This window comes from Lampris incognitus, chromosome 4 (assembly GCF_029633865.1).
Source record: "Lampris incognitus isolate fLamInc1 chromosome 4, fLamInc1.hap2, whole genome shotgun sequence".
Taxonomy (NCBI): domain Eukaryota; kingdom Metazoa; phylum Chordata; class Actinopteri; order Lampriformes; family Lampridae; genus Lampris; species Lampris incognitus.
In genome coordinates, this window is record NC_079214.1 from 15,620,439 (window position 1) to 15,646,193 (window position 25,755).

General features: G+C 42.6%; 1 protein-coding gene across 5 annotated transcripts in view; it reads right to left on the reverse strand.

Annotated features, from left to right (window-relative positions):
* LOC130111690 (protocadherin-9) overlaps positions 1-25,755 on the reverse strand; it is a 285,870-nt gene that overhangs the window by 51,893 nt on the left and 208,222 nt on the right. The window lies entirely within an intron of this gene.

Consider the following 25,755-nt stretch of genomic DNA (forward strand, 5'->3'; position numbering starts at 1 on the left):
TCCATGCACGTTACAGTATAATGAAGGTTAATGTGAAGGGCAACAAAACCAGCGTCTCGGGGTTTATCGAGAGGACAAGGACACACGGGCTGCAGTCACCGCTCTCCAACACCAGGTTACACCGTTCAAAGCGCGGCGACATGTTGTACGCTTAAAAATAGCCGGACGTGTACCGTTTTCACCGAAAAATCAAAGGGGAATCGACTGAACTCTCCTGCAGGAGGCAAAGGCGACTTTGGGTGGTTACCATGGAGACGGAGAAGACGGGGCCCCAGCCAGCCAACATTTCACAACCATGATGGTGGACATCAAAGCGACCGCGATCCGGTGAATACTGGTATATTATCTGTCTTCACTCACACCGATGCCAAAAAAAGGGGCAACTTTTGAGGGTTGAGGGTTGCCATGGCGATACAGGCTGTGCAAAAGCGGCACACGCCTGCCGTCACTTCCGCTGGCCGACTGGGGATATTGTAATGGGATTATGCTGCATATTAAACGCCTCTGGATGGAATGGTAATTACTAAACAGTATGTAGTACTGTTAGTATGCAGTAAATGCCCCCCCTTTTTCTCCCCAATTACCCCACTCCACCTCTGCCGAGGGCTGCAGACTATCGCATGCCTCCTCCGATGCATGTGGAGTCACCAGCCGCTTCTTTTCACCTGACAGTGAGGAGTTTCGCCCCCGAACAGGTGCCCCGACCGACCAGAGGAGGCGCTAGTGCAGCGACCAGGACATACACCCACGGCCACGGCCAATTCTGTCTGTGCGACGCCGAAGGTAACGCGGGGATTCGATCCGGCGATCCCCGTGTTGGCAGGTAACGGAACAGACCGCCACGCCACGCCACGCCACCCGGACGCCCCTGCAGTATGTGCTTTGAGTATGTCGTGCATAGGTTAGCATTTGGGCACAAGATTCCTGTCACGGGATTCCTATGGAATTCCAGTGGGACGAGAGTCACTTTCACTATCAACCCTGGGCATGGGATGGGACGAGAGATTTTTTTTTCTTTTTTCCTAAGTCAAGGGATGAGGAAGAGGGCGAAACACCACTCCCCACGTTAGGCTCGTGTCCGTGGTCAATCTCTGCGCACGACGTGGAAAAAACGGAGGTAAACTTGTAAATCATGTATGCAATAATTATGTTTCGTCACAATCTATAGGGGATGGGGGTATGGAACCGGAAAGACGGCGGCAGTACAAGGAATGAATTTACCGCCAACGAATTTCATACATCCGTTTAACCGAGGAAGGAAGAATGCGTAAGCGCGCTAATCGCCTGCCCTCTTCATCCATCACCAAAATGGCAGCACGCGGCGCATTTAAATGGTGCGAGAGGCGCTGATTTGATTGGCCAAGTTAGAAGCCCGGCTCGCAACGCATTCATGCTAATTCAACCTCATTATCGACTCCGCCATGCAGCGCCGAGGGCGCGCCGGTCACCGGAAGCGTTGCTAAAATATATGTTGGCGACGCCCATGCGCTCCTGCACTCACGCCTGCCGCGGTTTCATGAAAATAGAGCCCATTAACTCGGCACACTAACGAACGCGCTCCCTTGCAAAAACTTTTTTCTTCCAGTCAACTGACGCCTTCCAAATATCTGCGGGGAGCTTTGAGAGTCACACTGATTTCAAATTGGCAAATATCTGCAATTAACGAGGAGACATCAGTGTGAGTCCTGGTGGATTCCTGTGCAAGCATAATGCCATATGTTTCACTCATACTATACACACTCACACACACGCACACACACTCGCACGCACACACACACTCGCACACACGCACACACATGCAGATTTAGCTCCATCCCAGTTTGAAATGATGTCTGAAAGGATTCATCACGGTGACAGCATCACTTCAACACATTTTTCTGTTCGTCAGAAGTCTCTTTCTTCCCGCCTGTTCCTCCCATCTCCTTCGTATCCCCTGGTGTATTGCTCTGAGTCCCACTCAAAGCACACAGCAGGGGATTAGTCCCTATCACAACGCTCAGTACCCCCGGATCAGTTCACCAGGGTTAAGGTGCAGCTTTCTCCGAAGATACCGTTTTCTTAGAGCCGGGGACTCTCACATTGTCATTTTAAGGACTCTAGTCAGAAAGGGATTTTAATGCTGTGATAACCCATTTAAGTTGCTGTCTCAACACAAACACGCTATCGCTCTCTTTCGGTTTATTTCTACGTCGGTGGATATCAGAGGCAGCAAATTCTATATGACTGCTAGACGCTGAAAAGGAGGGCAAAAATGTTTGTTATTTCCAAGATAATGGAAAACAAAAAAACAGGATGGAGAAGGAGAGGAGATACATGTGCCCACTACTGAATTGATCTAAATATATCACATTAAGCTTAACAAATTTTCTCTGAAATATTACTCAAAGCCCCGTGAGGGCCTGGCGGCCTGTGCAGGGTGTCTCCCCGCCTGCCGCCCAATGACTGCTGGGATGGGCTCCAGCATCCCCACGACCCTGAGAGCAGGATAAGCGGTTAAGATAATGGATGGATGGATGGAAAATATTAGTGAACTTCTCATATTTGTTTAATTTTTGAGCAGCTTCTTTAGGGACCTGACAGCCGCGGCTCCATCAGTCGCCTTGCAACAGATGAAAACCTCAGATGAAAATCTTTTGTTCAGAGTGGGACTTTTTTTTTATCGTTGGTGCTTGATGTTGTGACCAGTAAAAACAAGCTAATGCCACTGTTGGGGAGTTGCAGCCATCGTATGTCCTTCCCATTAAAAATAACGAGTTATAAAAGCGATTGTTGTAAGGATCGTAGTGTACAGCGTGACCTTAGAACTTCCTTTGCCAAACATAACTCCCAAGTAAAGATCTATTGCTTTTGTTCTGTTGCTTTGAAAATATAAAATGTAAATGTCACAACTTTACATTGCATGCCTTCACATCGGCTCATGTCATGGCAACTCATGGCCATGGCCGGATTAACCCACCAGGGGGCCCCGGGGCATGCACGTCCGTTGCCCCCCCCCATAAATCAAAAGCTAAAGACAAAACTTTCAAAAGATAAATAGATCTCCTACAAATAAACCAGCTGGTTATTTTTTTCCTTGACTTTGAATTAAAGAAATATGAAAACAATAAGAAAACAAAAATCACTTTCTGAATTTTTTTCCATACTGAAGTTTACAACTGTGTTACAGATCTGCAACTTCCATCTGGGGATTTACCAGCTCACCAGTTATTTAGAGTGGAATGGCCCAAAATATTCCTTTTCAGCTTAACTGCATTTCCCAAAATACATTTATTGCCAATGTTTAGTCACATGCATATGATGTATAGCATGTAACCCAGCCACTGAGGATGCACAAGCCAGTGTGTCGGTCCCAAGCCCGGATAAACGGGGAGGGTTGTGTTAGAAAAGGCATCCGGCGTAAAATCTTTGCCAAATCAAATATGCGGATGATAAATCAGATTTCCATGGTCACGGCCCGGGTTACCAATGACCGCCACCGGTACTGTTGGCCAGCAGGGTGCCAGTACTATGCTACTGCTGGGCGAAGGAAAAGGAGAGGGGAAAGCATATCCCGAGGCAGCGGGAGGGGAGGAAGGGTAGGAGTGTGGAGGTGAGAGTCGGAACTTTGAATGTTGGCACTATGACTGGTAAAGGGAGAGAGCTGGCTGATATGATGGAGAGAAGAAAGGTAGGTGTACTGTGACTGTGTGTGCAGGAGACCAGGTGGAAGGAAAGTAAGGCCAGGAGCATCGGAGGTAGGTTTAAACTCTTTTATCATGGTGTGGATGGGAGGAGAAAGGGCGTAGGGGTAATTCATCGTACAGTACGTCAATTAGTCTTGCAGACCTAGACGTGACTAGGCCACTTAGTGATGAGAATGCATGCATATAGTACTTAGATATGTCTAGCCTTGCTTGTCAACACATAAAATCACATTCTATTAGGACAGAGTTGAGGACATCCACTCAGACCATCTACTTTTCCATTATTCAACAGGAGATGGCTCAGTGAGTTTAGCCGTGATGTCAGAAATGGTTTGGTTTATGTATTAGATTTGAGATGGTTAAGATTAGATATGGGTTTCGTATGGCTAAGGTCATAGACATGTCGCCTGTGTAACTGGGCTGTAATTATTATTGCGAAAATAATAGTTTGTTGCTATTTTAATTGAATTGTTTATTTCTCCTTGACATTCAATTAAAAACATAAATATAGGAAAAAAAACTCCATTTATGAAATTATTCACATTTACCCTTACACATCTGTAAGCATCCCCCACCTCAGAATTTACCCGCTCACTAGCTGTTGAAACACCCACAGATAGCAGGAAAAATATACACTGCTCAAAAAAATAAAGGGAACACATAAGCAATGCAATGTAGCTCCAAGTCAATCACACTTTTGAGATATCAACCTGTCCAGTTAGCAAGCAACACTGATTTGTGAATCAATTTCACCTGTTGGTAAATTGTCTAATTTCCACCTGGTGGAAATTAGACAATTTGCAAGACAACCCCTATAAAAGGAATGGATTTGCAGGTGGTGGCCACAGACCATTTGCCTGTCCTCATCTTTTCTGGCCGATCTTTAGTTAGTTTTTCATTTTGCTAGTGCCCTCACCACTAGAGGTGGCATGAGGCGGTATCTGCAACCTACAGAAGTTGCTCAGGTAGTGCAGCTCATCCAGGATGGCACATCAATGCGTGCTGTGGCAAGAAGATTTGATGTGTCTCCCAGCACAGTGTCCAGAGCATGGAGGAGGTACCAGGAGACAGGCCAGTACACCAGGAGACGTGGAGGGGGCCGCAGGAGGACAACAACCCCGCAGCAGGACCGCTATCTGGTCCTTTGTGCAAGGAGGAACAGGAGGAGCACTGCCGGAGCCCTACAAAACGACCTTCAACAGGCCACTAATGTGCAGGTTTCTGCTCAAACAGTGAGAAACAGAATGCATGAGGATGGTATGAGGGCCCGACGTCCACAATTGGGGCCTGTGCTCACAGCCCAACACCGTGCAGCCCGATTGACCTTTGCCAGAGAACATCTTGGTTGGCAGATTCGCCACTGGCGCCCTGTGCTCTTCACAGATGAGAGCAGGTTCACACTGAACACATGTGACAGACGTGAGAGAGTCTGGAGACGCTGTGGAGAACGTTCTGCTGCCTGCAACATCCTCCATCATGACCGGTTTGGCGGTGGGTCAGTGATGGTCTGGGGAGGCATATCCTTGGAGGGCCGCACAGACCTCTACGTGCTAGCCAGAGGTACCATGACTGCCATTAGGTACCGGGATGAGATCCTCAGACCCATTGTCAGACCATATGCTGGTGCAGTGGGCCCTGGGTTCCTGCTCATGCATGACAATGCTCGTCCTCATGTGGCCAGAGTGTGTCAGCAGTTCCTGTATGTCGAGGGCATTGATGCTATGGACTGGCCTGCACGTTCCCCAGACCTGAATCCAATCGAGCACCTCTGGGACATCATGTCTCGTACCATCCGCCAACGCGACGTCGCACCACAGACTGTCCAGGAGTTGACCGATGCCCTGATCCAGGTCTGGGAGGAGATCCCTCAGGAGACCATCCGTCGTCTCATCAGGAGCATGCCCAGACGTTGTAGGGAGTGCACACAGGCACGTGGAGGCCACACACACTACTGAGCCTCATTTTGAATCGTCTTGAAGAATTTCCACAGAAGTTGGATCAGCCTATGTTCTCATTTTCCACTTTGATTTTGAGTATGATTCTGAATCCAGACCTTAATGGGCTAATGATTTTGATTTCCATTGATCATTCTTAGGTTATTTTGCTCTAAAAACATTCCTCTGTCTAATAAATAAAGATTTTCAGCTGAAATATTTCATTCATCGAGGTCTATATTGTGTTTTTAGGTGTTCCCTTTATTTTTTTGAGCAGTATATATATATTTAAAAAAATTCAGTTTTGGTCTTTGTTCCTTTTCTTTGTGTCTCTAAATAACATATAGTAGTTGTAAATGTCAATTTATAAGGTCCTTACACAGCGTTGAAAATTATTTTGGTTCATAGACTACAAAATTCTGTACACAAGGCTTGTTCAAATTTTCAATGTAAAAGTATTTTGCCCCCAAGCTGTCACCCTGACGACAAATGCATTATATACACACTAAATACACATGATTTCTTTTGCATTTAGGTCTTGGTAACAATAAAAATTGAAATTAAGTTTACCTTAGAATGAGTATTAAAAAGAAATAGTTCAAGATTAAGTTGGTTTTGCAAGAAAAAGTTCTTCGATTGTGCCTTTTTGGGTGGTGAAATGAAGCTTATGTGAAAATTGAATAAAGAAGATCATTTCATTCATGTCTTTTCCCTTTTCATTCATCTAATAGTTTTATTATGCTCTTTCCACTTTCTCGCATTGTCACACTCATTCGCAAAAATCCAAGAGTCACCGTCATTTCACTTTCCATCACTTCCACTTTCTCATGCTGCCAAAGCTCTACAACTACTCCACTTGTTCTGTGCATCATCGCAGCTAACCAATCACCTTTCTGCCAGCCCTTGGCTAACCAATCAGCTGCTGCGTGCCAAAATCGAAAAGTCATTGCTAATTTGTCATTCTCTGTTCGCAGAACCCTACTATGTAGTACAACCAACCTCCATCCCCTCCATCCAGGGTCTCCTCCTCTCCTATCCAGCACAGTCTCAACCACAACAAGCGTCTAGACCATAGGGCATCCTATCTCCTACCCTCAGGGGCCGAGTTCTATGAAGATTTTCATCTCGATGGAGTCCAACCGCCAAAAATCTGAATTTATAATAAATCCTGTAAATGTTCTCAAAATTGATACCTTTTTATCGAAAAAAAAAAACCAAAACACTTCTTTGACATTGGAATTACGCTAGGCATATTCACATTGGGGCATGACTACTAACAGTTCACCCTTCTTGACTTTAAATTCTATTACAGACAGTTTACTGATAAAAATCTTCCTGTATCAGTCTTTATGAGATCAGTGTGTGCTCTTTTTTCCCTTCTCAAATTGCCAATTAAATCAGGCAGAAATTTAAAGCAACCTGTAGCTAAGGCTGTCTTCCGACCAGCTTCTATTCAATCAATAAGCAAAATCGTCTTTTGAGCTAATTTAGCAACAGGAAAAAAAACGAGTGTAACTGAAATAAATACAAATGGAACAGCTGAGATCGCTTGGAGGACTCTAGTTGTTGAGCTCGCTTCAAATCATTTCAACACTCACACAATATAATAATCTCCACAACACCCCCACCCCCTCACCACCACCGTGTTGTGACTCATCATCAGCATACAGAATCTTTTTTTTTCTGCCCGTAACCAACCCTTAGCCTACTTTCGCTGTTAGCAATGCCTGCCAAGATAATGACTGAGGCTACCCTGAGACGACGTTTACTAGCTGACAGAAGCACCCTGCTCTCTCTGTATGCTCCAGCAAGCATTTCCATTTACCTCACTTCTGAAGCCCCTGCCTAATTTCTCTTTGGAGACAGAAATCCTTTAAACCCCATTGTATCCTGGGGCAACATATTTACTGAGGGCTGGCTTTCCAATACCTGAGAAAGATTAACACTGCTCCCTGATTTATGAATCCTTTCCAACCACCCACAGGCTTGGTCAGGGGCACTAGCTACTCCAGCCTGCTAGCTCCTCTTCAGACAATGAGATTTGGACATCATACAGAATACACACATATTCATCAAACAAGCCTATGCGCGCACGTAGTCACTCACACACCGACTACACTTATTCACACACATACCCAGCGAAGTGCACACAATGAATATGCAGAGATCGGCCCTATGAACATTTCCCCCTAAGAGGACAGAACATAGTATTGGCACGGATAAGATTGGCCCGTAATTAAGCAGATCTTACACTACTACTGGCAGGTTAAATCTAACCCATTTAATCGAAACTGGATTCCTTGATATTGTCAAGATATATTAGCCGGATAGATATTGTAGATAAACCCTGGACAGGATCAGAACTGCTAATGAATGATTTCAGATTGTAAAGGTTAATTTAACGCTTTGATATATAAGCCCCAAAGGACATGCAAGCAGGTAGGTCTTCCACTGAAGCAAGATGCTGGACTATGTACTCAACTCCTTGGCAACCCATCATTTCGCTGGCATTGTCAGCCATCTGCAGCGGGGGCTGTGCAATGGCTGCCAAACTGAGTAACAACCTGTTTTTTTGTTTATCCTGAATGGTGGATGAATGGGCATCTGTAATACAGCAATAATGATTACTGAAAGGGGCTTTGGGGAGTCAATGGACATGTGTGCACTTTAACACTTATTCCATTCAACTGAAAAAAACTTTCAGATTGCCCTTGTTCCCCATCCAAAGGTGATATTTAGCTCATACTGAATTATTAAATAAGTTGCTAGCTGTGATATTGTATGACATGCCATGGGGGCACAGAGTAGACAGAACACAAAAATCAATTATTTATTTGGTCTTAATTGCACCAGATATGACACAATGATTCTATATTGTCATTCAGACAAAAACTAAGTCTATACAAAAATGCACAAATGCCGCATGCTTTTGTGAGGATGTACTAACTGTGTGGGAGTTTAACTTGACTGATATCACTGGCTTGCATAGAGATGCTAAACCTCCCGAGGAGTTTCAAGTGTTTTAAATAAAACAGTTCTCCAGTGGAGGACCTTGGCCTCATAATAGCCAAAAGAGATGTTAACAGGCTAAAATTCTAAGCCTAGATATTTTGATTTCAATGCAACTTTGAATAGTGGACATTGTCTATTTAAAGCTGGCTTTTGTTCTCCGCTACAACTATCAGTCTTGAACAACAGCGCAACCTGTGGCCCCCATCAAAAGGAACAGTGTGGGTGGAGGTGTGGGATTTGCATCGACTTTTTATCCTGACTACTTTGTGATCTCTCTTCAGGCCTTTAGCTCATCACGAAAGCTGTAGATGACCTTGGCTATACCTTCCCCAACTTCTACAGAATTACTTTCCTCCTACTACTGTCCCTATGGCTGTCAGTGGCAGCGTGTATTAATTTCAAAACACCAGTCTTGGTGTACTGTACGTGGCAGCTATGGGATCACCCCCTTACTTTCTGGACGCAGTCCAGCCCAATACACCTGCCTTTGATTAGCGCTCTGCCACAACCAGACGCCTAGCTCCGGCTTCCCTATAGCGATTCGGTCACAGTTCCACCTGGCCTACTGTCTGCCCAGTTGTGTAATGACCTTCCCACTTTATTCACAACACAAGTGCTGTCTTCTATGCCAATCTAAAAACTCATCCCTTCAACAACACCTAAAGAGTCTACACAGTGGTGGATTTTAGTAAAGTCCCTCCCCTGTAAATTTTCAAATAACCCAGCAGTTGCGCGTGTTCTGCCTCGAAGCACTTAAATCAAAGGGTGCGTTGGCTTATGTTCACCGCGCATCTCCGGTGAACGGAAGCGACCTCTGGGAAGGAACATAAACTCATATTCAGCGGTCAGCAGCCAAAACACTGCTGATTTCCAAGACACTAGTTTTCGACCAAACTGTCCAGTTTTCAAACAATTTGTCCCGGCCCTCTGTGGGAAGTCAACTAGATGTCTGAATACCTAGTATTTTTTATCCAAAGCCCATCACAATACATATGCTGTTCGTTCAACTGAAACAGGGAATGTTTTAAAGTAGTGAATATTTTCATACAATCATAGAGCGAATGATAGGTGACAAGAAGCAGTTGTGCTTCATGTAAAAAAAAAAAACAGCAAATGTGCAATTTTGGACTAAAACATTACATAAACTAACTGTAGACCTAAGAAAACCTGTGTTTTGTATTGGAGCAATATTTAGGTAAAACGGGCCTTTAAAAGCAGCTACGAGGATTTTTCCACAGTTTATTTATCACTCAGTTTAATTTTGATGCCTCTGTATTGCCGACATAATCAAATTAGAGTATGAGCGTGAATATTAGATATTGCTGTATAATTGTTTCAAATGTTTGTCTCTGGGTCAAATTCCTTATGAAATCTGATGAAATGATTTACACCACACAGACAGGATACATTTTAGTGAGTTTGCTGACATCTACGTGTTAAAAATCATGTAAAGATTAAAAACATAGCAGGCTGGTCTGGGTACTCTGTGATGTAAGCATAGCAGGATAAACACAGCCACAGCTAATAATATTAATAATGGGTCTGTTGTATGTAGGTGTGTAAAATAACTAGCATTGACAGTACTGTTGACAATTGCAAGTGCTGGCTCTGTCTGTCAATGCTGATCAGTGTGCTGGCACATCTAAATCAAAGAGAGCCATTATAATAATATGATAATAATAATAATAATAATAATTAATGTTATTAACTGCAGCCGTGTTTATCTTGCTTTGCTTACATCAGTAAATTCTGTCCTACTGAAGATTCCAAATGAACCCTATTTGTATACCAAACGAGGTAATCCAATCAAAGTATTTGTATATCTACTACTACTACTACTTTCGGCTGCTCCCGTTAGGGGCCGTCTCAGCGGATCATCTGTTTCCAACTTGTCCTGTCCTCTGCATCTTCCTCTGTCACACCAGCCACCTGCATGTCCTCCCTCACCACATCCATAAACCTCCTCTTTGGCCTTCCTCTTTTCCTCTTCTCTGGCTGCTCCATATTCAGCATCCTTCTCCCAATATACCCAGCATCTCTCCTCCGCACATGTCCAAACCATCTCAATCTTGCCTCTCTTGCTTTGTCTCCGATCAAAGTGTATATACTGTACATCATTTCTGCGTATGTGTAGGGTGGCATTGAGCATCAGGTTACCATGACAATGAGTCCTGTCACCACAGAAACAGGCACACCGCCATTAAATGATATAAAAAAAAACATGTGATGTCACCTCAAATCCATCCATCAATTTACATTGTAGCTTGCTGTACGAGGAAGCACACCTGAACTTGCTCCTCTTCTATGCTGTTAACACAGAGCTAGTACACAGTAGCAAGCTTGACTGTGTTGAAATCTTTCAAAGTTTGGAGCATGAGGTTTTTTTCCTTCCACCGGCCAGTTCTTACAACACACCCGCCATGTTTGTTGCTACTTGTCGACAGCGTGACGCAAATGATCATCAGCAAAAAGAAGATAATCATACTGAGAAAGTACTCAGACTCAACTGTTTATACGTCTAGTTAACAGATCGTCAAAAGGTGTGTGTCACCTCTTTCCATCGGATAACATTTCCAACAGATAACTCTGCCCATTAAGGCATTTAAATGACAGTTAATTTTTACGTTCAAGCCGTGAATCAGATTGCTATCAGATCATCTAACGGCTTGTAAACATCGCTGCTGTTTTCTCCTCTCCTCCCATCATGCATCTTTTCTTCATCTCTATCGTGGACAGCAATTTCAGCCCGCTTGTATCATGCTCGGCTTTTGCTGTAGGCTCTGCTGCATACACATTCAGGACACACTACGTTGGCTTTGCTCCGGCCTTTGATTGCTGAAATTTTTCATAAACCTGGCTTTAAATTAAATTGCACCGCTCGTCGTACAGAAATCGCAGCTTTATGTGGCGTGGGAGGAGGGAGGGGCCCACAGGTGCTTGTTAAAAGAACTCAATATGGCCTTGCTTGTGGCTGGGTTTGGTTCGGCCCGCTAGATGGAAATTGTTTTGTTTTTTTAAAGGAGTGTTGTTAAGCCTAGCAATGATAAATGCACACACACACACGCACACAGACTCAAGGGCACAGAAATGAATGTGTTAAAATAAAAGTGGGAAAATGTGTGACCAGGGTTAACATGTCAGGCAGTATACACAATTATAGGCAGGGTGGTAAATATATAAAGCCATACATTTCTCAAGGTAAGGTACAAACTGTGCAAATAAAAACCTTTCCGGGAAGCACGGCTTAGTCTTGACCCATATTACATGGTTAATTAAGAAATAAAAAAAAAAACAACGCTTGCACGTGTGCCAGTGTTTGCCTCTTAATTAAGCCTAATATGTTAAAGAAAGGAATATAATTCCATGATGATAATTATGGAATTATAATAATTCCCTCAATCCTTGCTCTCGGTTCTCAATTTGCACATGCAATGAATTTGACTTGGCGAGTTGGTGCGGTGGTTAGCACTGCCGCCTCACAGCAAGGTGGTTCTGGGTTCGATTCTGGCTGGCAGGGGTCTTTTCTGTGTGGAGTTGTTATGTTCTCCCCGTGCCACGTAGGGTTTTCTGCCGGGAGCTCCAGTTTCCTCCCAAGGTCTGAAGACATGTCAGTCAGGTGAATCGGAGATGCTAAATTTCCCCGAGGTGTGAACGTGTGCGCGAATGTGTCAGTCTGTGTGTCTGCCCCGTGATGGACCGGCAACCTGTCCAGGGTGTTTTCCCCACCTTCCGCCCAATGGGCGCTGGGATAGGCTCCAGCACCCCGCGACCCCAATTAGGTTAAGCGGCTTGGAAAATGGATGAATGAGCTGCTCACATAGATCACATTAAATGTTGCAAAAATTCAACTGATGTATTAAAAGTTTTATTATTTAAATCAAACATCTAATATCTTACATATTGGCAAAGATAATATGACTTTAAGAGATACCCGGGCTGGTATCAGACGGAGGAGCGCGGGATGGAAAGCGACAAAATATCTCAACAAGGGAGTTATCCATCTTGCCCATCAATGATTAATGGCTAAAGTGGTTCCATTTTCATGGTAGAGAACATAACAATCTCGCATTTGAGCATTTCATACCACTCTTCCGAGTCCCTCAACAGCAACCCGCCCCAGTCGCATCATGCCATTTTAACAAGCACCTCGTCCTTTCATCCCTCCCTCTCCACTTCCTCCTCTCCTCGTGATGAAAGCCTTTACCAGCTGGTAGTATTCCTGTTCTTAAATAACACAACAGGCCGGTCTTGTGAACCTTCTTCCTGTTTGCATCCCTCACCCTGAAGCATTTGTACAGACACGGTATAACTAGAGCTTGACTACCTGTCCAAACTGCCCCGCAACAAAGAGCCCCTTTAATCTCTTCAATTTCAGTATGTGTGAGACCCAGGGTGAACTCAAACAAATTCTGAAATGCTGGCAAAGGCCTAAAAAGTTTCCCAGTAAATCCAGTGTTTACAACAACAAAAAAAGAGTTAGAATTAACAGTAGTACACATCATTTTGACAAAATCGTTAAATGCATGACAATCAAACAAATTAAAATCTGATTTGTTAAGTCTAAAATGGATATAAAAAAAATCACTCCCGTCTTGCCATAGAAAATGGCCAGAATTTACCTACATTTCATTAAATATATCATTTAATCTCGCAAAATGACAAGGCATACAGTTTTATGCACCAAAAGAACTTAAAATGGATATAAGTTGACTGATTTCTACTATTTTAAGTTTCTTTACCAAAGTAAGGCTGCAACAACTGTGATCCGAACTGAGAATCCAAATCCAATTGGCCTTTATTCTTGCATTTAATTATCATTTTATTTATTATTATATATTTATTATTGCATTTATTCTTGATAAATGAATAAATTGATGAATTTTAGCTCGGTTAACTATTACTCATTTGCAAGACGAGTTTTGAAACTGCAATACTATTTTTCTGCTAAATAGCAGCAACCCGATAACAAAGATGACAAGTTGAATGTTAAATGTGTGATAGTGAGCTACGTAGGTATAAAAGACAAGCAGCAGAACAGAAATAAACAAATCCATTTAGTCTGGTTGTCTTCATTTCCTTTTATCTCGTGAATCCCCCCCCCCTTGACACTTTTCCCCATCCACCTTAAGCAGAATTAATAGAATATTCAAAGTTATAATTTCCGCCTCTGAAATGAGGTGAAAAGTATAGCATTACAGAAGTAAACATGCAATTCATAGTCCCCATAGAGCAGGGGTGGGCCATCTTATCCAGAAAGGGCCGGTGTGGATGCAGGTTTTTGTTCCGACCAAGCGGTTACACACCTGATCCCACTAATCAACCAGTAGAGTCTTTGCTGAGGAACTCGATTAGGAGTCACAGGTGTGTAATTGCTTGGTTGGAACAAAAACCTTCACCCACACAGGCCCTTTCTGGATAAGATTGCCCACCCCTGCCGAGATTTTGATTATTAGTCACAGTCTACTGTGCGAGGTAGAAATATCATGAGCTACCAGGTTGTGTAATGATGGTGTATGCTCGCTCCCGTAGAAGCCCTAAGTCAGTCTGATGTCAACTTTTTAAGAAATCATGTTTTACTCCTAAATTTTGGGCGAGGTACTCCACTACCCACAATCCTACAGCGAGGTCCACCAATCATTATTGACATTGTTGTTACAATGGAGACGTAAACCACTTCCGAATTTGCTCGGTTGGAAGCCGGAATGTAGTGGAGCGACGTCATCTATGTTGGCTGGTAACCTGCTACACCGTGTTTCCTCTGTCAGACATGATGTGCTTTCTTAATCAGAATACTTTATTCAGCCCCGAGGGGAAACTGGGTCCTACTACAGACACCCACGTTCTAGTGGGGGGGGGGGGGGACTAAAAACTTACAAGATAACAAGAAAAACAGAAACAAATAGAAATAAGAACAAAATATATACCCTATCTATAATGCTGCCCTACCAGAGCACACAACAAACAGCACAAACAAAACCCGACAGGGTAAAGGCAGATGAGACGAGAAATTACAACTGTTATCCCAAACTGATAGATAGAAATAGAATGATTATATTATTTTGAATATAAATGTATTCAAAATAATATATAATAACATATATTTATATATATATATAAAATATATAATGAATATATAATAACAAAAAAAGTAGTAACTGTTTCCATGTCTGTGTCTCATCACATAGATTTCTTTGTTTCTAAATTTCCTTGTTTCACTTGTGGCGATTGTCCCCTCTTGGAGAAGCGATGCTGGTTGAACTCTTGTCTAGGACACACCGGCTCGCAATGCCCCTGTGTTGCATGCCCAGCCTGCTGACAGCACAGCACAGATTATAGAAAAATAAATGCTATTTTGATGGCGATATCATAGTCAGTTTTGTTGCTGAGCACTACTTTGGTTTTCTTTTTGTCTGCAATTAAATGAGGTTAAATCGGCAAGGCAACGCATTCAGTAACATTTCAAGAGAGAGACCACCGAATAGGAAGCAACTGTCACCACCGAATCAGCGTCACCTACTGGCAAAGCGATGGCACGTCACCAGAGAGAAGTTAGCGTTACAGTGGCCGCTGCATTAATACGGTCACCAGCATTACACAACATGAGGTGTGGGCTGAAATCAATTAGCCAGCTTGTGGAATAAAGTTGGTGTTGTAATGACTGTTAAAAGGCGAGAGAGCGAGAGCGAGAGAGAGAGAGAGTGCGTATGTGTGCGTGTGTGTTTGTGTTGTGTAATTTTACCCTGCTTTTTACACAGAAAATAACAAGGAAAAGACGTGAACCTGCCTCTGATCAAACATCCACCTTAAAACATCTATAAAAAAAAGAAACAGATGCTGGAAACACTTGGTAGAAATGTGAGAATTGACTGTTGTGATAATTAGATTCATGGGTTGTTTTGGTTTTTTCCCCCCACTTTCTCAGAAACATTCTTGGACATCGGAGAACGCCAGACGCCAACCCCTCCTGCCAACTCTTGCTGGCCAGCCAGACCGCAGTGGTTCAAAACAACACTGAGATAACACCTGTTATCTTTATTGCTCCCAAATGTCAGAAATCATTAATATTCAAATTAATAATCTAACCATTGTTAAATCAATCAGTCACGCTTCAGATATGCTATCAAGATCTTCAGATGAAGTCAGACTATCTGGCCGCATTTGCTCCGCTGAAAACAGAACAGTCGGTATGAAGCTGTCATACCGCGTTCATTAAATCTCCCCTCAGACTGCATGTAGGCATCATAGTGTGTTTTTGTATATCTATTGCATTTGCCTCCATCACTCTAGACAATAGCTAGACAAAAAAGAGGGTGTGTGACGAGTGTGTTGACTCGCCTCTGATCATTGTAAATTTGATTTAAATATGAATAAGTGGTCGGCTGGTGATCTGCTCCGGCAGAGGAAAAAAAATCCCCTCCTATGAACTGGCGGCTTTGAGTGTTCAGCCGAGCATGGCAATATTCAGCTGCTTTCATTTGTATCGCTGGATCTTGCATTGCCCTTCTTTTTTTTTTAGGTAATCAGAGACATTTCATGCCCCCCAGTATACATTTTTAATGTATTTTGAATACGTCTCTGAAACATTGGCCTCAATTGCAAGTGCACTTCCACAGCTATCGCAGTGGTACACATAGCTCCATTATTCATGTGGCGCTCAAGCCCACTTCTAATGAGTGGATTTGACTATTTCAGCCACATCCATTGCTGTAGATGCATAAAATCAAGCACACAGTCATGCAATCTGCATAGACAAACACTGGCAGTAGAATGGGACATACTGAAGAGCTCGGCGACTTTTAACATGGCTCTGTCAGAGGACGCCTCCAAGTCAGTTGGCCAAATTTCTGCCCTGCTAGAGCTGCACCAGTAAAATGCAAGTCCGTAATTGTGAGGCGGAAACGTCTCGGGGCAACAAAAGCTCAGCCGTGAAGCAGTCGGTCATACAAGCTCACAAAAAGCGTCCGTCCTCAGTTGCAGCACTCACCACTGAGTTCCAAACTGCATCTGGAAGCAATGCCAGTACAAGAAGTATTCATCTAGAGCATCTTAAAATGATTTCCATTTCCACAAACTAATATCCAGAACAACATATAGAAAACAGGGGCATCTGGGTGGCGTACTGGTCTATTTCGTTGTCTACCAACACGGCAATTGCCGGTTCGAATCCCCGTGTTACCTCCGGCTTGCTCGGGCGTCCCTACAGACACAATTGGCTGTATCTGCGGGTGGGAAGCCGGATGTGGGTATGTGTCCTGGTCGCTGCATAGAGATCATTTTTAAATACATCACAATCTTTAAAAATCAAAATATCAAGAAAATGTATCTTAGAGCAGTCATAACTCAGTGAAACGATAATGGTCGCTATTTTCATTTAAAAAAAAAAGCTGAAAATTGATGAGTTCATGTTCTGTGCCCAGCTAAAGGAAGAACATCATCAATATACCTTCGCCAAAGGGCTATGTTAGAGGGGGAAAAAAGGATTGATAGCACAGTTGAATATACACTCATGTTCAAAATGACCCACAAACACATTTGCATAATTAGGTGCCATAGTACTTCCCATCACTGTCCCTTCGATCTGCAGAAGAAAGTCATCCTTGTTCATAAAAAAAGTTTTTAGTCAGCACAAGCTTGGTTAATTCCTTAATACAGCCAACATTAGGTGCACTATTAGAGTGAGAGTCCCGTAGAAAAAAGTAAATGGCGTCAATGCCCCCATCATGTGGTATGTTCATCTAAAGAAATTCAACATCTCAGGTAACCAATAGTATAGTTTCAACCGATAATGTACCATCTTTTGAGATCTTAATCATTGAACAAATGAAGGGAGGGATGCAACATGTGGCTTCAGGGGAAAAAAAAATCTATAAATGTGGAGATTTTCTCCGTAAGCCAACCAATACGTCTTCCTGGAGGTTTGTGATGGTCTTTGTGAATTGTAGGAATTGTGAAAATCACTGGCGTAACTGGATGATGAACTTGCAAAAAACTACAATTCTTTTTTTTGAGTGATGTCTCCATCTTCAAAAAAACCCAAAATAAAAATGGGACATGATGCCATGAATTTCCGTTTTGAATGTGTTGGTGGGGTCAGACTTGAGTTTCTCATCGGCTGACTTCTTTATCATAATCACACAAGTCCATCACTGCTATAGCACCGCCCTTATCTGCTGGTTTAACCACAATGTCTTCATCACTCACGTAAAGCCTCTCTCCATTCTTTGGGTAGGTCGTTATGCACTTTATAGTCACATTATTTATTAAATATTCTCAAATTGTCTCTCTCAACCAAACGGCAACAAGTATCCAATGAGGCATTTCTATTTCTGGGAAGTAAAAGGTAGATGTACCTCGAAAGTTGGTAGTGAGTCTCTGATGATCTCAGGGGGTGTTGGGTGTCTGCAGATTGCAGGGAGATGGAGGGACCTCGACACATCCGTTGTTAGGAGAAGGCGCTTCTGAAGACTTATGGTTGACAAAAATATCCTTTATGCACAGAGTCCTGAAGAACCTCTGAAAGTCCACATACGCATTAAATTCATTACAGCACGTCATGGGAACGAAGGATAAACCTCTACTGAGGGCCAAAAGGCAGATGGATGAAAGAGGCTTACCGGAGAGGTTTACAACATTTTGGGGCTCTGGCTCCAGGTTGAAAAGTATCTTGTCACGTGACGGCGTCTTACCCCTGCTGCTTTTCCTCTTGGCTCGGCTCGGGATATGGCAGTTGTCTTCCACCCAGGATATGGCGGCCCTCTAAAAAAAGAGGATGCAGATGCCATGCTATACGTCTCCAAGTTGGCGTAAACAGACGTGGAAAAACCACTACGGTCTCCTTTGGTGACAACATTTTGGCTTCCACCTCGTTTGGGACGACCACTCCTCTACCTGCTCCAGCCGATAGTCCTCCGCATCGCTTTTGAACTTTTTCTTTTTCAAGGCTTTTATTTGAAGTGCAAGATTTCTTTATATTGTTCACATTCGGAAAACAAATCCTTCAGTCTTTCGTTGTTTGCGTAGTCCTTATCCAGCTTCTTGAGGGTCTCTTGTATTGATTTGACTGTGGACAGCTGTCAGTTGATCAGCCATTTCTTGGACGATCAAAACCATCAGATCAGATGAAAATTTGTTTATCGTTGTCACACTATTTTTCACAAAACTTGGGATTATTCAATCCAACTGTTGGTGCTTTTTGGCTTCTCAATCCCTGGGGAATTCTCTTACCCCGCATATAATCTCTCAGAGTGACTGCATGCATAAACAAATGTGTCTCTCTGTTCTGCAGGTCTTTCAGAGGCTTTATATGGTCTTCTTTGGTAGTAGTAAGTGTAGACAGGTCCTCAAAGAGAGGTTATTTCAGGATAATTTTCTCACAGGCTTCCTACAAACGCAAATGTCCCTGACTGACTGACCATATTTGACACGATAGGGCTGCCGGATCAGGTGACCACAACAATGTCACTGAAGTGACACGATTGGTCGGCCGAGAGGCATGAGGGAGAGCGCACAGTTAAAGCAGCCCAAATAACAATCACTCTGACAAAACACTCACGGGTGAATTCGCAAAAGGGTTGCGCGGCTTTTGCAGCCGCGAAACCTGCGCAAATAAGACAAAAAGAAACCATGTAATTCTCTAAGCACCCGCAAAGGATGCTTTGAGAACTTGAGAAAGAATGACATTGAACCTGCCTACTGTGTTCTTGGCGCAATGCCACCATTTATACTTTGTCACATGGACAGGGCCGTCCATGAGGGGGGGGGGTTTGGAGCCCAGCTGGGGGGGGGTCATGGGGGCCAGCAATAATCATGTTCATCCTAAATATAAGCCAAGTCAATTTTATTTGTATAGCCCAATATCAAAAATTACAAATTTGCCTGAAGAGGCTTTACAGCAACACAACATCCTGTCCTTAGACCCTCGCATCGGATAAGTGACAATAATGGCCATACTTGCTACTGAGTGTGAAGTGGCTAAATAGCTGGACTTAAACCACATTATAAAGGACTTTACATCCAGTATAAGATGTAAGAGGCAAAGATGAAGCCATAAGAAAAGAAAATGCATTTTCTACTAAGAAATGTGTGGCGTAAGTGTAGCAGATGTTTGGTGACCTCGGTGTGCTCAAGTGTGTCAAAGAGCTTTATTATGATGTGTGTGTGTTTGTTTGCCTATGCCTATGTAGCCCCTGTTACTGAGAAATTCTCTTTCAGTTTTCATGCGTTTGGCATCCCCCTCATCACCTATTTTATATCGTACAAATCCATTATAAATTTGTTATCCTGTTGCAATGTTATATCCTTCTCTCTCTCCGATGTGAGACTAAGGTTTTTTTTTTCTTGTCTTTTCTCCTGTGTGTGTGAATGGTGTGATATGAGTCTCCCCTGTGTGCATGTGTAGTCTGTCCTCCTGTCAGGTCTACATGGTGATGGTGGTCCAGGTAGTATCGGGACACTGCTTGGCATCCTCCTCATCACAGCCTTCATATATTTTATAATTCCATTATAATTCTGTTATCCTCTTTCAATGTTGTATACTGTAAATTGTTTGATTCTGTACACACAACATCCATTGCACGCCTGTCCGTCGGGAGAGAGATCCCTCCTCTGTTGCTCTCCCGGTGGTTTCTTTCTATTTTTTTCTCCCTGTTAAAGGGTTTTTTTTTTTAAGGGAGTTGTTCCTTATCTGATACGAGGGTCTAAGGGCAGGATGTTGTGTTGCTGTAAAGCCCCTTGAGGAAAATTCGTAATTTGCCATACTGGGCTATACAAATAACTTTTTTGACTTTAGTAGGAGAGAGCGAGCACAAACATGCATTGACATGAGTAGATTTTTTATTTTTCGGGGGGGGGGGGCATTCACTGGACCTTTTCGGGGGCCCAGCCATTTCTGTGGGCGGGCCACCACCAGGATAATTGCTTATCAGCTGCAAAACTCTATGGGCATGTTTGCGCTGTAATATCATTAGTGCAATATCTTTTGTTAGTCGGACCTGGAGACGGGGCAGATAGCGGTTCTAAGGGATGAGCAATTCATGGTGCTATCAGTGGCCGCAATCCATTCTTTGTGAATTCGCCTGTCAATACAGAGTGAGCCTTAGAAAAATGAGAGACATCCGCAGATAGGAACAGATGGAAGAGGAGGGGGAGTCAACAGATAATTAGTATCGGTATACTTACAATTAAATGTAGTTCTCTGTCAAATCAAGCATCCCAGGAGATGAGTGGAAAGTATTGTTCTTGAACGTAGCTTAACCATGTCATGTGATATGCGACTTCGGTACACTTTCACAACAAATATTACTGGGACCACTACAGAGAATTGCAGATGAACCTTTAATATGCAGGAATTCACATTATAGACACTACCACTGACTACCACTGTAACAAATTGGCCTCAATTTTGAACACTGACCATGCACGGTCCAGCTTCAAACTAGGTTTTGACCTAGTCTTGTGTTTATTTCAGCTTCAAATGTAATTGCTTGACATAATCATGTTGTGCCACCGGCTGGAGAAGTGACAAGTTTACTTATTTGTTTCATTTGTACACTTCTTTCTGCAGAAAGAGGCAACTATAATTATAATCATTATGGCGCAGGTCCATGCAGAAATTGTGACTCAGAGAACATCACGTCCACTCTCGTATAAGCCGCAACAGTTTGACCAAATCATGATTAATGTTTTAGTTTAAACCATGTGTCTTTCCATTTCTGCTAAGTAGTGTGGGAAATATCAACAACATGCACAGTGAATAATGCTGACTCTCAAATGGCTGCAGTGTATAATCATTACGCCCGGTCCTGAGCTGTGTTTGACATATTCCCGTTATGTCTTTCCATCTCAAATCGAATGTCAGTGCTCAAAGCAAATACTGTGTTGAGCTTACTCAGATCAAAAGTGTACACAAAGGTGTGCATTATTTTGCACTTTTTACTGTACATATTGTCATATCCGCCATTACCTCCCACTCTCACAATACATCCACCATCTTCCCCATCTGCTGCGGCATTTTTTTTTCGTCTTTTTCCTTGTACTCGGTTGAAGGGTAAAGAGTGTCTCTGAAATACAACGTCTACAGAGTACTATGTGGAAGTCTACAGTGCCAAATACAAGGTTAGTTGTCGTCAATGTCAACCAATTCATCTCTTTTAAGGATGACCTGTGTTTCTCATGAGGATCACTTTAGGCTCAGATTAAATACTCTGTCAAGCATTTATTTTGCAGTCATGCATTTCAATGGATTTTTTTTCTTTTAATTTACTCTGTCACAGTGTTGATTGCTGTATATAAGGAACAGTGACAAACTCAAATTTTATTTCAAATTTTAAGGTTTAAGTCAAGTCAATTTTATTTGTATAGCCCAATATCACAAATTTGCCTCAAGGGACTTTACAGCAACACAACATCCTGTCCTTAGACCCTCACATCGGACAAGGAACAACACCCTAAAAAAACCTTTAACAGGGAGGAAAAAATAGGAAGAAACCTCAGTTTAGTTGATACAAGTGAAATTATAACACATTTTTCATTATTGATATTTCGTTTTGCTGATGCTTGTGAAGAAAACATGCACGTTCACTTTATATGACTAATCCCAGTTAAAAAAAAAACAAAAAAAAACTTAATTTTGAACAAACGGCATCACTTTTATTGAAAAATTGTCTTAAAAGATTTGATTTTTTTCTTTTTATTATGCAAAGGAAACAACACATTCGAGACTGTGAGATGCTATTATTACTTCACGAGACACCAAATTACACATGCATCAAGTGAAGAAATGTTTTATTAAATTGACTTGTCTCTCTTGTGTGTGCGTCTCAAACATCTATCGATCCGACATTGCATCTCATTTTTAATGTGTCTTCAGAGAATTTGATGAAACTTTATTCTCAGAATCCAACTTTAAAAGGTCCCATTTGATACTGCTCTATATGATTATCAAATAAAGTGGACGCTGATCACATAGGACATTGATTGTATTTTAAGTTTTATTATGTATTTATTTAATATCAGTTTTACTTGTAAGCAGTTGTAATGTGTTTGCATTGGATCCTGCAATTGTTTGCAACAACTTAGAGGTTAACACAGCAATCCAAGTCCAATTTTCACAATTTTAAAGCACAACCAGTCTTTTTTTATTATTTTTGTTTTTTGTACTTTTGTTGTTCTACTACTCGCTATACTTGAAAGGTAAGTTCTTAAACCATGCCACTGAAAAACAAGTCCTGCTTTTGGCTATTTAGCAATCACAACGGTCATCATGGCAGTAAGAAAAAAGTTAGAACTGGAGATTCATTTATGACTTCATGTCAAAGGGGGAAAAAAGAAATGAAGACTTGTAAACCACAATTATTTCTCGAACCTTAAAAGGTGCACTTAACATGTTGCACAAATATGGAGAGCCGTGGACTCTTGGGAGGGAAATCAAATTAAATCTGGACACAACATTTCAAAGAAGTTGTTTTTTCGCCAGTCATAATGTGTGAAGAAATTAAACATTTTTTTACCAGTGAACAAAACATTACGAGTTAGCCCGCCCACTATCAAGGCCCTTTGATTGTGCGTCGCAGTGAATAGGTTTCATTCTGTTTGGATAATTGCTAATGCTTCATATTTGAAAATCGACTTGGGTGTCTTCTGTGCATTGTGCGTTTACGGAGGGCAAGCCATTGACAGGAACAGTATACCGCCAACAGCAATAACAGAAAGTTATTTGATTTAAGGTGCGTAGGTAACGCATCTCAAAAGCATTAATTCTTGATTATTCGTTCATTCACAAACAAAATGACTGCCACGGACGTGGTGTTCGGCTGGATCGGTACTAGAAGGTTGAGTCCACTTACACATTTTCATGAACGGCATGTCCATATACAACTTCAGGCCATATTATGAGGGATGAATTGCATTTTTCAGATGTCATTCACCCCATTCACACTGACGCCTATGTGGCTTTCTACTGCTCTGCATGTAGGTGTGGTGAGTTGAGGTGAAGGCTGCACAGGCACCATCGTGATGCCGTAGTTTAACCAGCGTCAGTGCGGTGTCATGGCTGCTACACGGCGTGAATTTAGTCAGCGTGCTGAAACAATAATAAGGAGAAAAAAATGATGGCAAACGGAAATTCAAGACATTATACTTTGAAACTATGGCTGGTAAAAAAATTGCTCACATGCTGAAACAAACACAAGCTTAGTAGGTAATAAGGAGCGCTCATTTTCTGTCTCAGTGCCGCTGCATCTTTCACAGGGTGCCTTGCATCTCCTCTTTCTGTGAAACATAATTTTTAAGGAAAACAATGACAAAAGCAATTTTATTAATTAGCATGGAGTCTCATTAATGTGCTGGAACACATCTTCGATAAAAACAGAAAACAGCCCCGTGTTAACTCTGGCTTGGTCGGGCATCCCTACAGACACAATTGGTCATGTCTGCGGGTGGGAAGCCAGATGTGGGGGTGTGTCCTGGTCGCTGCACTAGCGCCTCCTCTGGTCGGTCGGGGCGCCTGTTCGGGGGGTGGGGCGACTAGCGTGATCCATGTGCTACATCGTCCTGGAGAAACTCCTCACTGTCAGGTGAAAAGAAGCGGCTGGCTACTCCACATGTATCGGAGGAGGCATGTGGTAGTCTGCAGCCCTCCCCGGATCAGCAAGAGGGGGTGGAGCAGCGACCAGGACGGCTCGAAAGAGTGAGGTAATTAATTGTCTGGGCACAATTGGAGAGAAAAAAAAGGGGGGGGTGGCGGAGCAAAGACAAAGTACTCATTTTGGACACAGCTGAGCCCCAAAATGAGCCTGACGTAGGCGGCCCCACGTAAAGTGCTTGTGTTCATTTGTTTCAGCATGTGAGCGAGCTGCTTGGATTTTGAGAGCAAATTAGTCAAAAGGTCACCAAATATGATAGGAGGCCATTTGCATCGCAACACCTGTACAATGTGCGGTGAGTACCGGTCCACTTAAAGCACCGGGGTGAGCTGAAACGAATGGCTGTTTTGGACGCCCCACAGTTGCATATACATACACACACACACACACATATATACTATATTTATATATTTCAACATATATGTTGATATATATAATGTGTGTCTGTGTGTGTGTGTGTATATATATATATATGTGTGTGTATACGTATATAAAATCATATTTACAACCTTGCTGTTACACTGAGGTGAAATGCATTTGTACAGTTACACACAGGTACACGCTTGTAGATTCCCGGTGACACAAATTTATGATATCAACTATGGCAACTTCAATAAATTTGCATCAACTTGTTTGTTGTCTACAACACAGACATAAAAACAGTGCAATACGAGAGAGAGAGAGAGAGAGAGAGCGATGCCACTGAGTTAAATATTCCAGGACTTGCCTTGTGTACCTACATATATTTATTTATGAAGGGAGCAATATATTGTTCCCAGCATCAACTTCAGAAGAACATCTTCTTGATCATTATATGAAACTTTTACCATATGGGTAAATCTGCCAAGTATATATCTGTAGCCCCTCACACTTCACTCGTACCCCTTGTATTTACGCCATGCAAGCTAATCAACCCTCAGCAGGCGAGCTGGCGTCGACCTTGGGGCGATGCGCTTGATCTTCCTGCACGCCTCACCTCTTAATGATAAAATGAGAAAACTGGGTCGGAAGAGTGTGTTCCCAACAGAAATAGTGGGAAGTTAACATCTTCAGTGGAGCACCAAGACTTCCAACTGGGAAATCATCTCTAAATAAATCAAATGAGTTTCACAAATAGGTGAGGAGCCTATGGGAGGCCCAGGTTTGCTCCTGGGAGAAATGAACAAGTCTGGATGATTAACTGAGAAATGAATGACCCGCTCATGTACCCACTAAAAACCTACTTGAGAGATCAAATGCCTCTAAATGAAATGGTGTTTGGTACTTTGGGTACTTTTTCCATTGTAAGGACATTGGTTCTCTCTTATCAAGAAGTTATTGAATCAAAAAACCCAATATTTCTGCACATTTGGTTTTTGGATGATCAATTAAACATGTCTTCATGGATACTGATGACAAATGAAAACGGGTCCATTTTACGGCACGTCCCGCAACTGATGTGCGGCATATTGTGATCGTGTAAAAGTTGCAAGATGCAATGTTGCA